The following is a 15026-nucleotide window of genomic DNA, read 5'->3' as shown; positions in this document are numbered from 1 at the left end:
GAGTACCATCCCCCCTTCCGTTCTCCCCATTGAATGGAGGGGTGGGAACTTAATATTCATAAAAGTATTTTTAGTACTCAAATACTTTTTGATGCCAAATTTGGTTTCATTTGCTCGATTAATTCTCGAGTTATGCAAAAAAAAATATATGGAAGCCACCCTTTCCCTCTTTATATATTTCCGCTGAAAAGGTGGGGCTTGAATTTATAATAGAAACATTTCTCGTATCCAAATACCCTCACATGCCAAATATGGTTCAATTTGCTTGATCAGCTCTCCAGTTTTACTGAAAATTGTAAGGGAGAACTCTCCTCCCCCCTTTCTTTTACCTCTTTGAAGGAGGGAGGGATACCAAATATTCATAGAAGCATTTCTTGTACCCAAGTATTGTTCGTGCCAAATTTGGTTCCATTTGCTATTGTAGTTCTTGAGTTATGCAGTGAAACTTGTATGAAACTCCCCTCCCTTTTTCCTTTCTCCCCGCTGGAAGAAGGAAAGTGTCTCAAACAATCATTAGAACTTTTAACGTTCCCAAATACCCGCCCATGCCAAGTTTGGTTCCATTTGCTTAAATAGTTTTTGAGTTATATAAAAAAAAATAAAAGGGGCCCCTCCCCCCTTTATATCTACCTACTGGAAAGAGGGAGGGGTCTCAAACAATCGTAGAAATATTTTTCATATCCAAATACCCTCCCATGCGAAATTTGGTTCCATTTGCGTTAATCGTTTTTGAATTATGTAAAAAAATAGGAAAGAGAACCCCTCCCCCTTTCTATTGAAAAAAGGGAGGGGTCTCAAATAATCAATGACATATTTTTCGTATCTAAATACCTTCCCATGCCAAATTTGGTTCCAATATCTTGATTAGTTTTCGAGTTATATGAAAAATTGTAAGGTAGGCCCCCCTCTCCCTTTCCTATCACCCCACTGAGAGGAGGGAGGGGTAAATAATATTCATAGAAATATTCCTCGTTCCCAAATACCACCCCACGCCAAATTTGATATCATTTGCTTGATTGGTTCTCGAGTTATGCAAAAAATGTCTTTTGTTTGGGAGGCCCCTCCCTCCCTTCATGAGAGAGGGAGGGGCCTCAAACCACAATAGGAACCTTCCCCTGCCTCTAATACCCCCACCTGCCAAGTTTCACGCAAATCGGTTCAGTAGTTTCCGAGTCTATAGGGAACAGACAGACAGACAGACAGACAGACAGAAATCCATTTTTATATATATAGACTAGCTGACCCGGTGTGCTTTGCTACACCTTCAAAAATTTTTGAAACTTGTGGTACCTAGTTATTTAACTTGTTATTTATTTGCACAAAATTTTAAGTTCAATTTCAATATCATTAATTTTTTTTTTCAAAATGAATTTGCAAATTTTTTATTTTGAAATCTTAATTTTTTTTTTAAATCCGTGTTTTAATCCTTTTTATGACTCTGAATTTCTTTGCTTAAAAAGTTTATAACTTATGCCAAAATATTTTTTTTATAAATATGAAACTTTGTCAAACTATCATGTGGGCATTTTCAGTAACAAAATAACATCATAGGACATTTATTTTACCTATTCGTTCTCGAATTATCATACGAATTACCCCCATTCCTATATCCCTAATTGAAAGAAGGTGGGTCTCATAACATCAGAAAAACACTTCTTGTATACAAATACGATCCCACATCATATATGGCCCCATTCTCGATAAGTTCTCGAGTTATTCAAAAAATTGGTGTCCCTCTCCCTACTGTATATCTCCCCTCTGGCAAGAGAAGGGGTTTTCAAACCATCGAAGAAACATTGCTTGTACACAAATTTGCTCCCATGATAATTTAATTCTATTTTCTCGATAAGTTTTAGAAATATTAAACAAATTTTATCAATGCCCTCTTTTCCCTCTATATCGTTCCACTGATTTGTGGTAGTGATGCTAAACTACCGGAAAAAACATATCTTGAGCTCGAATACCCTCTCATGCCAAATTTGGTTTCGATTGATTTATAAGTTGTCGAGTTATGCTATAAAATTTGTATCGGAGCCGCTCTTCCTACCTATCCCCTACCTGGAAGAACAGGATCAAGATTGAACATTCCGTGTATTCAAATACACTCCTATGCCAAATTCTTCCCCAGTTGCTAAATTGAATGATTGTTCCATTTGTTAGATAAGTTTTTGGTTTATGCAAAACAATCATACACATATGAGCTTCCGTCTTCCCTAACTGCATTCTCAATTGAAGGAGAAAGAAGTCTCAAATAAGCTAATAACCATTTCACGTATTCATGCCAAAGCTTTCCCATGCCAAAGTTGTTTCCATTTGCTTGATTAGTTCTCGAGTAATGCGAATAATTGTAAAGGAGCCCCCTCCCTCCCCCTCTCCTTCATATCACCCCACTGGAAGGAGGTAGTAGTACCAAATATTCACATAAACCTTCCCTGTGCTCAAATACCCGCTCAACCCAAATTTCATTCCATATGCTTAGTAAGTTTCCGAGGGATGTTAAAATTATACGGGAGGACCCTCCCCCCTTAAGATTTTCCGACTTGAAGGACGAAAGGTTCTCAAAATATCATAGAAACATTTATCGTAATCATAAACCTTCCCACGTCAAATTGGGTGCCATTTGCTTGATTATTTATCCAGTTATGCTAAAAATTGTAAAGGAGCACCCTCCCCCCCTTTCTATATCCTCACTGGAAGGAGGGAGGAGTACCAAATATTCATAGAACTGTTTATCGTACCCATATACCCTTCCTAGCCAAATTTGGTTTCATTTGCTCGAATAGTTTTCAAGCTATGCAATAGAAAAGTCGTTAAAGCCCCTCCCCCCCTTCCTGTATCTCCAATGGAAGGAGGGAGGGGTTTGAAATAATCATAGAACCATTTTTCGTATTCCACTACCCTCCTATGCCAAATTTTGTTCCATTAGCTTGATTAGTTTTCGAGTTATATGAAAAATTGTAAGGTAGCCCCCCTCCCCCCTTCCTATCATCCCACTGAGAAGAAGGAGGGGTACCAAATATTCATAGAAATATTCCTCGTTCCCAAATATCACCCCATGCCAAATTTGATACCATTTGCTTGATGGGTTCTCGACTTATGCAAAAATTGTCTTTTGTTTGGGAGGCCCCTCCATCCCTTCATGAGAGAGGGAGGGGTCTCAAACCATAATAGGAACCTTCCCCTGCCTCCAATACCCCCACCTGCCAAGTTTCACGCAAATCGGTTCAGTAGTTTCCGAGTCTATAGGGAACAGACAGACAGACAGACAGACAGACAGACAGACAGACAGACAGACAGACAGAAATTCATTTTTATATATATAGATATGTCATTTGGCATAAAAATTAAAATTTCGATTTTTCCGATTTCCTTTGGTTTTCATTTTGGTAATTTTTGAGGGCAAAAAAATTGAAACTATGAGCGCTTTGAGGCACCCTAAATCAAGTCCAATTTAGCTGAAATTTTGCACAGGTCAGTTTTTTGCGCCAATCTATAAAATGTATGTGGTCAGTTTTCAAAATTCGATCATGAAATTTTTCCCATGTATCCACTGCCATCCTAATGCATAGTGTAGTTCCAACAAACGAAATATTGAATACAGAAGTGATGAGGAATAAAATAAGCGCCTGAATATATGCCACTGAACGTTTACCGAAACATTCAGAACAAAAACTAACGATATTTTGAACGTCTGTATTTTCATCAGCTCGTGGATTCTTCCGTGGGTAAAAAAAACTAATGAATTCAGATTTCAGAATCAGATTTCAGAATCAGATTTCAGATTCAGAATTCAAATTCAGATTTCAGATCCGGTTTCAGATTTCATATTCAGCTTTCAGATTTAGATTTCAGATTCAGATTCAGATTTCAGATTCAGATTTCAGATTCAGATTTCAGATTCAGATTTCAGATTCAGATTTCAGATTCAGATTTCAGATTCAGATTTCAGATTCAGATTTCAGATTCAGATTTCAGATTCAGATTTCAGATTCAGATTTCAGATTCAGATTTCAGATTCAGATTTCAGATTCAGATTTCAGATTCAGATTTCAGATTCAGATTTCAGATTCAGATTTTAGATTCAGATTTCAGATTCAGATTTCAGATTCAGATTTCAGATTTCAGATTCAGATTTCAGATTCAGATTTCAGATTCAGATTTCAGATTTCAGATTTCAGATTCAGATTTCAGATTCAGATTTCAGATTCAGATTTCAGATTCAGATTTCAGATTCAGATTTCAGATTCAGATTTCAGATTCAGATTTCAGATTTCAGATTCAGATTTCAGATTCAGATTTCAGATTCAGATTTCAGATTCAGATTTCAGATTCAGATTTCAGATTCAGATTTCAGATTCAGATTTCAGATTCAGATTTCAGATTCAGATTTCAGATTCAGATTTCAGATTCAGATTTCAGATTCAGATTTCAGATTCAGATTTCAGATTCAGATTTCAGATTCAGATTTCAGATTCAGATTTCAGATTCAGATTTCAGATTCAGATTTCAGATTCAGATTTCAGATTCAGATTTCAGATTCAGATTTCAGATTCAGATTTCAGATTCAGATTTCAGATTCAGATTTCAGATTCAGATTTCAGATTCAGATTTCAGATTCAGATTTCAGATTTCAGATTCAGATTTCAGATTCAGATTTCAGATTCAGATTTCAGATTCAGATTTCAGATTCAGATTTCAGATTCAGATTTCAGATTCAGATTTCAGATTCAGATTTCAGATTCAGATTTCAGATTCAGATTTCAGATTCAGATTTCAGATTCAGATTTCAGATTCAGATTTCAGATTCAGATTTCAGATTCAGATTTCAGATTCAGATTTCAGATTCAGATTTCAGATTCAGATTTCAGATTCAGATTTCAGATTCAGATTTCAGATTCAGATTTCAGATTCAGATTTCAGATTCAGATTTCAGATTCAGATTTCAGATTCAGATTTCAGATTCAGATTTCAGATTCAGATTTCAGATTCAGATTTCAGATTCAGATTTCAGATTCAGATTTCAGATTCAGATTTCAGATTCAGATTTCAGATTCAGATTTCAGATTCAGATTTCAGATTCAGATTTCAGATTCAGATTTCAGATTCAGATTTCAGATTCAGATTTCAGATTCAGATTTCAGATTCAGATTTCAGATTCAGATTTCAGATTCAGATTTCAGATTCAGATTTCAGATTCAGATTTCAGATTCAGATTTCAGATTCAGATTTCAGATTCAGATTTCAGATTCAGATTTCAGATTCAGATTTCAGATTCAGATTCAGATTTCAGATTTCAGATTTCAGATTTCAGATTCAGATTTCAGATTTCAGATTCAGATTTCAGATTCAGATTTCAGATTCAGATTTCAGATTCAGATTTCCGATTCAGATTTCAGATTCAGATTTCAGATTCGGATTCAGATTTCAGATTCAGATTCCAGATTCAGATTGCAGATTTCAGATACAGATTTCATATTCTCAGTTTTATATTTCAAATTATGATCCAGAATTCAGATTTACAACTCGTTATCCCTTAAAGAGTTCCTCTATCTCACGAATTATTGTCCAGGAAAAGCCATCGCATTTCCAAAAACGAAAGAAATGGTCAAACTGAAGCACGTGAATGTCTCGACCGGCGAAACCTTCTATGATGTTCATACGAATGTCAACACACAAACCGGCATGTCAAACACATATCGAATAACTATAAATTCGATCATGAAATTTTTCCCATGTATCCACTGCCATCCTAATGCATAGTGTAGTTCCAACAAACGAAATATTGAATACAGAAGTGATGAGGAATAAAATAAGCGCCTGAATATATGCCACTGAACGTTTACCGAAACATTCAGAACAAAAACTAACGATATTTTGAACGTCTGTATTTTCATCAGCTCGTGGATTCTTCCGTGGGTAAAAAAAACTAATGAATTCAGATTTCAGAATCAGATTTCAGAATCAGATTTCAGATTCAGAATTCAAATTCAGATTTCAGATCCGGTTTCAGATTTCATATTCAGCTTTCAGATTTAGATTTCAGATTCAGATTCAGATTTCAGATTCAGATTTCAGATTCAGATTTCAGATTCAGATTTCAGATTCAGATTTCAGATTCAGATTTCAGATTCAGATTTCAGATTCAGATTTCAGATTCAGATTTCAGATTCAGATTTCAGATTCAGATTTCAGATTCAGATTTCAGATTCAGATTTCAGATTCAGATTTCAGATTCAGATTTCAGATTCAGATTTCAGATTCAGATTTTAGATTCAGATTTCAGATTCAGATTTCAGATTCAGATTTCAGATTTCAGATTCAGATTTCAGATTCAGATTTCAGATTCAGATTTCAGATTTCAGATTTCAGATTCAGATTTCAGATTCAGATTTCAGATTCAGATTTCAGATTCAGATTTCAGATTCAGATTTCAGATTCAGATTTCAGATTCAGATTTCAGATTCAGATTTCAGATTTCAGATTCAGATTTCAGATTCAGATTTCAGATTCAGATTTCAGATTCAGATTTCAGATTCAGATTTCAGATTCAGATTTCAGATTCAGATTTCAGATTCAGATTTCAGATTCAGATTTCAGATTCAGATTTCAGATTCAGATTTCAGATTCAGATTTCAGATTCAGATTTCAGATTCAGATTTCAGATTCAGATTTCAGATTCAGATTTCAGATTCAGATTTCAGATTCAGATTTCAGATTCAGATTTCAGATTCAGATTTCAGATTCAGATTTCAGATTCAGATTTCAGATTCAGATTTCAGATTCAGATTTCAGATTCAGATTTCAGATTCAGATTTCAGATTCAGATTTCAGATTCAGATTTCAGATTCAGATTTCAGATTCAGATTTCAGATTCAGATTTCAGATTCAGATTTCAGATTCAGATTTCAGATTCAGATTTCAGATTCAGATTTCAGATTCAGATTTCAGATTCAGATTTCAGATTCAGATTTCAGATTCAGATTTCAGATTCAGATTTCAGATTCAGATTTCAGATTCAGATTTCAGATTCAGATTTCAGATTCAGATTTCAGATTCAGATTTCAGATTCAGATTTCAGATTCAGATTTCAGATTCAGATTTCAGATTCAGATTTCAGATTCAGATTTCAGATTCAGATTTCAGATTCAGATTTCAGATTCAGATTTCAGATTCAGATTTCAGATTCAGATTTCAGATTCAGATTTCAGATTCAGATTTCAGATTCAGATTTCAGATTCAGATTTCAGATTCAGATTTCAGATTCAGATTTCAGATTCAGATTTCAGATTCAGATTTCAGATTCAGATTTCAGATTCAGATTTCAGATTCAGATTTCAGATTCAGATTTCAGATTCAGATTTCAGATTCAGATTTCAGATTCAGATTTCAGATTCAGATTTCAGATTCAGATTTCAGATTCAGATTTCAGATTCAGATTTCAGATTCAGATTTCAGATTCAGATTTCAGATTCAGATTCAGATTTCAGATTTCAGATTTCAGATTCAGATTTCAGATTTCAGATTCAGATTTCAGATTCAGATTTCAGATTCAGATTTCAGATTCAGATTTCCGATTCAGATTTCAGATTCAGATTTCAGATTCGGATTCAGATTTCAGATTCAGATTCCAGATTCAGATTGCAGATTTCAGATACAGATTTCATATTCTCAGTTTTATATTTCAAATTATGATCCAGAATTCAGATTTACAACTCGTTATCCCTTAAAGAGTTCCTCTATCTCACGAATTATTGTCCAGGAAAAGCCATCGCATTTCCAAAAACGAAAGAAATGGTCAAACTGAAGCACGTGAATGTCTCGACCGGCGAAACCTTCTATGATGTTCATACGAATGTCAACACACAAACCGGCATGTCAAACACATATCGAATAACTATACTCTGTGTACTGACCAGTAACAGAAGAGCTTCCAAAAGTTATGCAAATTCTTAGGAAGTTTGTATGTTTTCACATGGATTGGGATGGTAGCCAAGCCGGTAGTTTGTGAACATGTTTCTTGGGTGAAGCCAGGGTCTGACTATGGTTGGGAGACGGCCGGCGGCGGCGTTGGAAACCTTAAAGGTGGACAAAGTTGTGTACAGCAGAGCCTCATCAGAATCGTCGTCGTGACGTGACACCGGATGGCTTCTCTCAGTCACGCACCCTGCTCATCGGATGGTGAATATCGAATTTCGCTCACAGAACAGCCCAGGCCAGAGTTTCGATTAAGCCGGACAGAGTTTGCTGTCGTTGGCCCCAAAGCCATTCCATCAGTCAGAGTCCAGCGGTCGTCCAAATCGGTTCGCGGTAATGAAAGTGATTTCTCGGTAACAAACGCTTGAGTCGGGTTGAGGCGTAGTAAAATTGTGAATAAAATCTCACGAGAGAGCAACGCGCCACGAGCAGAGATTGTTGTCTGTATCCAAAAGAAGGGGGGTTTTGCAGTTGTGAGAATTGGGTACCTACTGCTGGTCGAGTGTGATTATATACACCCCCCGTTTTTTTTTCGTGTGTATTGTTGTGTGATAACATGCGTCATTTTGCCAGGGAATAACAAAGCTTTAGGGAACAAACCTAAAATCACTCCAGAATGTTGACAAAGTTAAGTGATTTGTGAAGTGTTAAAAAAAAATTTCGATACACATTTCAAGTGCCTAAAGCAGGCTGTGACTATGCCTGTTCCACCTACTACTTCGACAATAGTGAAAAACTCATTCGACAAACCACAACGACAACAAAGCAGCAGGCGCTGCAAAATTATTCACATTACTACGGATGCTTGATGAAACACAGGATAAATTTCCCACTGGAATGAAGCTGATGATGAAATGTGTGCCAGATAAACAGCATCACTAATCAATGCAAATTATCGACGGCAGCCTGAGCCAGACTCTGGATTGAGAAGCGGAAAAGTACACGTGGATATACTACTGACCATCAGTTATGCATAGTTGTTTACTCGTTCCTGCTGACAAAATCTAAGCCACACACCAAAAAATTTAGAAAATTATACGAGCCAGAAACGCTTGAACACCTAATTTTATTGGATCTAAATTAGAAAGCGTCTGATTTTACATCGCTTTACACCTAAATTTCATGCCCGTAGAAATAAATTAGGTCGACCTAGTGAAAACTAGATCTAGGATCCCAAATTTATGTCGTGCATGATGTAAAATTAATTTCTTAAAACTCAATACCAGTGTAAAAGAAATAAGTGTGTGAGATTGATTTGTTTGTTTTGATTGCGGTGTTTTCAAACGGGAAAAATTGCGACTTCGTTGTAGTTTTTTTGAGCATCAACATCGATGGAAACGGACGGTACCGATTGCGTTGACCACCATCGAGGGTGTTGGCTACGTCGAAGAAGACCGATGTCGATCCGTTAAAGCCGACTGGCGAGTGCTTCGATGAGGAGGATCATCATCATCATCTCCAACCCACTCCCCAGTACAAAATTCAAAATTGGTTCCTGAACAGACAGAATGGCATCATCATCGGTGGCAAGTATTTGCAGCTGACCTTTTCGGTGGACTCCAAGCTGCGTGAAGATTTAGAGCGGCTAAAGCAGATCCGATCCGAGCGTGCTCTCCGTCACTACTGGGACATGCGAGTGTGCAGGCTATCGGCTGTCTCGGTTGAACCATCGGTGCGTCTAAGGAGGCAGAATCAAAGACAACAACCATGGACCGCAAGCAGCCGAACAGTGGATTGTTTATTCCGAGGATTAACCAGCAGAGATAAGTTTAACAACACTTTTATAACATCAATTTCATATTTCTTACGTAAACATTTTTATACAATTTAGGAACTCGTAGACAAAGCTTGTTTGACCAGCTGACAGTTTAACTAGCGCGTTCTTGCTAGAAACAAATTTAAACGCCTTTGCGTGTGCGCACGATGTTTTGCGTTAAAACTAAATTTGATTTCATCATCCACATTGTCCACACAAATACGTTGTCTACATGAAGGCGTTTAAAATTTCACAAATTGAATATCTTAATACTGCCATAACAGAGGCCTTTTAGGATTAAAGGGGCGCAAGTGCCAAAACGATCAATTTTAACAGATTTCAATCAGTTTAGTGCAAATTTCAGAAAAACTTTTTCCCATATTCTTTCGATTGAGTTAAAATTATTAATATCCTAAAAATGTATGGAAAATCGACCACTCCGGCAACTTTGAAGCACGTTTTCTAGAAATTAGTATTTGACCACCGTCACATCTCTGATGCTAAGCGCCTTAATTGTGTATTTGCTTCTTTATTTGTGTGATAATGTTAGTCAAACAATACATGCATACATGTTTGTGATATACACTATTCCATTTCTATAAGAAATTAAAACTCAATTTTTCATGACTTTAGAGATAGGATGATAAGAATCACATTGATCAAGGATAAGGTCACATTTGCCATTAGCCAAAAGAAGCCATAAAATGTATATCGGTATCGAATTTTGATTACGACGAATGCGCCAACATCGCTGTCTTGAGAAAAAAGCGTTCAAAGTTGACAGTTCCATAATCCCCCAGCAAAAATATTATTTTGTTGCTTTTATTTCTCGAAAATTAATATTCTTCAAATAACTTCGTACATTCAAAATGTAGGTCTGGGGCTTGTGATATAGCTCAGTTGGCAAGTCTGTTGTCTCCTGAGCCAATGTCCGTGAGTTCGAGCCCAAGAGTAAACCTCGAACACAATTGTACCGGATAAGTTTTTCAATAACGATCCGCCAACTGCATCGTTTATAAAGTCGCGAATGCCATAAAGATGGTAAAGGCGTTAAAAATCATAAATTTGTTCGAAAGAATGTGAAATATACAGAAATACCTATTAGATAATGCCGGTAATAAAACCGATAATCAATGAACTAAGCAAATACGGAACGAAGCGAACATGAGTGAAGCATATAGAGTAGTCGTTCGTTAATTAGATACGGATGTATTAAGAGCTCATGCCATATCTCGGCGCTTTCTGTATGTTAACTTAAAATATTAAGCTTATTGAGCACTTTCATATGTCCATACGTTTTTGTTAACTTTTCACGGTTTCACTTGACTCAGCTGTATTATCGTTATGTTTTCTTTCTCTTAATAAAGTTTACTTAATTAACCTGAATAAGATTATAAAAATGACATATTTCATCAAAATTATATTTCTCTAAAAACATTCTGTAATAGAACCTTACCACCCTCACCACCCCGCCCCCTCCCCAACGAACCCACTTTCGTACCATGACTGATTAGCGAGTGACGATATATAGAAAGTTGCATTGCTTTGGTAGAATATGAAAATAAACAAAAAATTTGGCCTACGAAAATGTATGTCTCAGAAATCTTATTTCATCCGAAAATTACTCGCATATTGACATAAATTTACACCCAAAAATTAATAGTGAGCATATTAGAATGTACAATGCAATATTATATCATCAATGATCTAAATTTATGTCAAAAACGATGCTACGCTTTTGTGCGTCCTACTTGACGTAAATTTACATCATTGATGATGTAATTTTATGTCGAATGTGCTATTCAATTATAGCCGGAAATTTTATGTCTTCAAGCGTTTCTGTATTTTCCAGTGTAATTTTATGTCAAAAGTGATGCTTCTTTTTTGTGCATCCTTTTTGACATAAATTTACACCAAAAAATTAATAGTGTGCAGTCGATGTGAGTGTACTTTAAGCAAAACTAATCTCCCCTACGCCCCTCCCCAATCGGAGAAAGGTTTTTTTCTTTTCTTTTTGTGACTAACGAAAATCAAGTTTTCGAACTAGTTTCGATAACGATATTTTTGGAATTTGCCAAAAAAGACGGACGAACGAACAGGTTTTGCCACTCGGACTCACATTCCAAGATCAGATTTAAGATTTTTGTATGAAGAGCTCAAAATTCAGATCCAGGAATCAAATTCAAAATTTAAATTCAGATTTCATGTTATAGATTCAGATATCAGTGATTTCAGATTCCTATTTCAGGTTGAGATTTCAGATTCAGATTTCGGATTCAGATTTCAGATTTAGGTTTCAGATTCCGATTTTAGATTTCAGATTCAGATTCAGATTTCAGATTTCAGATTCAGATTTCAGATTCAGATTTCAGATTCAGATTTCAGATTCAGATTTCAGATTCAGATTTCAGATTCAGATTCAGATTTTAGATTCAGATTTCAGATTCAGATTTAAGACCCAAATTTCAGATTCAGGTTTTACATTCTAATTTTATGTTCAGATATCTGATTAAGATTTAATTTCTAATCCAGATTCAGTGTAGATTTCAAATTTGAAATCAATATTCCTGAATCACCTGAAAAAGAATGCAAATCAAAATTTCGAATAAAGCTTCGGACATAAGAATTATTGCACAGATATAGAATACCAGATTTAAAAAAAAATCTAAATTCTCAAATAAATGTCGGATCACAATAAAAATTAACCATGATTAAAAATTGATAGCAAAAATTCAAATGATTCTTATTTATTATTCATCTTATTGAACATTTCTATTCTTCAAGAATTGATAAAAAAAAGTCTAGGTGGTATCTTGAATTTGGAAAAAATCAGAAATCTGAATTTTCGATTTGAAAAAAAAACATTTTGAACTTAGGAAAACATATAATAATTGATAATTGAATTTTATATGATAAAAAGATGAAAATATTGAATTTTATTTAAAGACTGCCAGTGCTCAAAGTTAAAGCAAAATCCCTTCTCTATAATAAAATTCGTCCAGTTATTAAAATGAAAGGCTACAAAAGTTCTGAAATTCTGAATAATAAATTTATATATTTATAACACAACATGTTTGAACATTGAAAAATGACAGATTGGGAAATGATCAATAAGAAACTGATAAAATAAAAATGAAAATAATGAATTCCAAATTTTGTTGTGAATATTGAAAAGCACTAAGATAATTCAAATTAAGTTATCATTGCACAATCAAATCAATCAAACTTTAAAATTGCTACTTCGAATCAAATCAATTATAGATCAGATGAAGTAAAATATATGAATTTGAAATAATGAAAAACTTTTATGAATTTTCAAGGTTTTAAAGTTAAAAATTTCAAGAAATGAATATTTTGTCACTATCCCTTGGAGTATTGGGTCCTGAAAACGACAGAAGGTGGAAACTATGTTTTTCTTATTCAAAATTTTGTTTTAAAATAAGAAGATTATTTTTTTTTTCGGAACACAAAAATTTGGATTTGAAAAACAAAGACAAACTTATTAGAAATATTTCATTAAGTTTAAATAGTTTTACTTTAAACTTCGGTAAATTTATTTGAAAATTAAAATAAAATATAATGATAAAAAAGATTAATTTTTAATATTTAAAAGGATTTTTTTCCGATAAACTCTTTTTGTCGTTAAAAAAACAAAGGAACAGCATTTTGGTGCCTATGATTGAATGATTGATTTGGTATGTTTATGCATCCCGAACTCGAATATTTCGTCAAATTTTATCTGTCACCTTGCGTTTTGGTGATATGGAGTTTATAAGCTTTAAAATGTATCAGTTTTAAGTGAAATCAATCATTCATAACTGATGAAGTAACAAATCTACGCAGGCCCGTGCGAAGGACCCGTCCATGGGGGGGGTTTTCGAAATTGAAATTTAACTAAAAATAATACCAACACCAAAATGGCACAAAAAATCCGGTGAATCATTAAAAAAAAATCAAAATTATGTAACTCCATGTTTTGTTGAAAAAATTTAAAACATAAAGCACTTTAAAAACATTAAAACTTTGCTTTAAAGTTGCTACTTGTAATCATATTTTAAACTTTTCATAGATTAACTAAAAAATCGTGATCGATTCAAAAAAGATGATTGAAAAAAAAATAAGAATAAGTGAAAGGTTTATAAACTTTAAAATGCATAACAGATAGTTTAATAGTACAAGCACTGAATAATTTTCCGCTGCTTATTTAAATACTGAGTCCTGACAAGGACAATAGCTCGAAAATCAGTTTTTCTTAATGAAAACTGATGAATATTTTGTTTTCAGAAAACAAAAATTCAGAATTGAAAAAAAAACAAAAATTAAAATCGTTCTATCACAATATATTCGAAAATTTCTTAAAACCATACAATAAAATTTGTTGAAGTTATTTAAAAATTATGCCTTTTATTAATTTTGAATTTGAATTTTCTAAATTTTTACACAGATTTTGTCAATCGCCTCTAATTTTGGTGATACAGAATTTATAAGTTTAAAAATGAATAAATGTTAAGTGAAATCAATAATTGATAACTAATGAACGAAAACTAGCTATGAATTCTATTACTTCATTTGAGTAAGAACGAAAAATATTTTGATTATGATGATGATGAATAATCTAAAAATAATAAAAACAGTTTTAAAAATTCGACAAATATCATAACAATACCAAGGTTTCATTTAATTAAACTTATTTGTTGAAGCCTGCTAAATTATTAAATTTTTGCTTTAAAAATGTCCAAAATTTAAATTTTGCAGAAACTTTTTTTTTAAATTTGCTGAAACTCCCTTATTGAACAGCAAACTTGTCTTACATTTTTCGCAGAAGTCAAAATAACTTGCCGTCTTAGAAAGCTTGTTAATTAGATTTAAACCTTTTATTTTTGTAAAGTTGAAATTGTCTAAAAAACTCCGATTTTTCTTATATGGTTTTACACATTTAAAAGTTATATTTAACAAAAAATGATAGAAAAAAAACAATAACTGCATATTTGGATTTAATAAATTTAATGAAAAATCAGCTATAAAGTTTTTTCCACTTTGGAAATATATGAATTTTGTGGCCTTGTGTAATTCATAAAAAAAAAACCTTTTGAATGTGGAGTTGAGCATTAGAAAAACAAGAAACACAAAACAAAATTGAAGCTAATATTTGTTTCTTCAAGAAAATTTTTAATTAGCAAAGAAGATGTAATGACATTTTTTTTATAATCAAAGTGATAAATAGTAAAATTAAAGTTAAAGTTTTTTGGCTAATTCTGATAACTATCGTAAGTATTAAACGCCTTTCACATTTCTA

At 33.7% G+C, this 15026-nt stretch overlaps 1 protein-coding gene across 6 annotated transcripts in view; it reads left to right on the top strand.

Annotated features, from left to right (window-relative positions):
- Positions 1 to 8242: 8242 nt before the first annotated feature.
- Positions 8243 to 15026, top strand: part of LOC129749795 (major facilitator superfamily domain-containing protein 12-like) — a 47623-nt gene continuing 40839 nt past the window's right edge. Inside the window, exon 1 of one of the 6 annotated variants that reach the window (XM_055744885.1) lies at positions 8243 to 8327. The gene's annotated coding sequence lies outside the window, so the exon portion shown is untranslated. Of the gene's footprint in view, positions 8951 to 15026 lie in introns of all 6 variants that reach the window. The other 5 variants (XM_055744882.1, XM_055744880.1, XM_055744881.1 and 2 more) reach the window with 5 other exon arrangements.

This window comes from Uranotaenia lowii, chromosome 2 (genome assembly GCF_029784155.1).
Source record: "Uranotaenia lowii strain MFRU-FL chromosome 2, ASM2978415v1, whole genome shotgun sequence".
NCBI classification, from domain to species: Eukaryota; Metazoa; Arthropoda; class Insecta; order Diptera; family Culicidae; genus Uranotaenia; species Uranotaenia lowii.
Note: the sequence above shows the minus strand (reverse complement) of the source record. Positions and strands in the feature narration are given on the sequence as shown.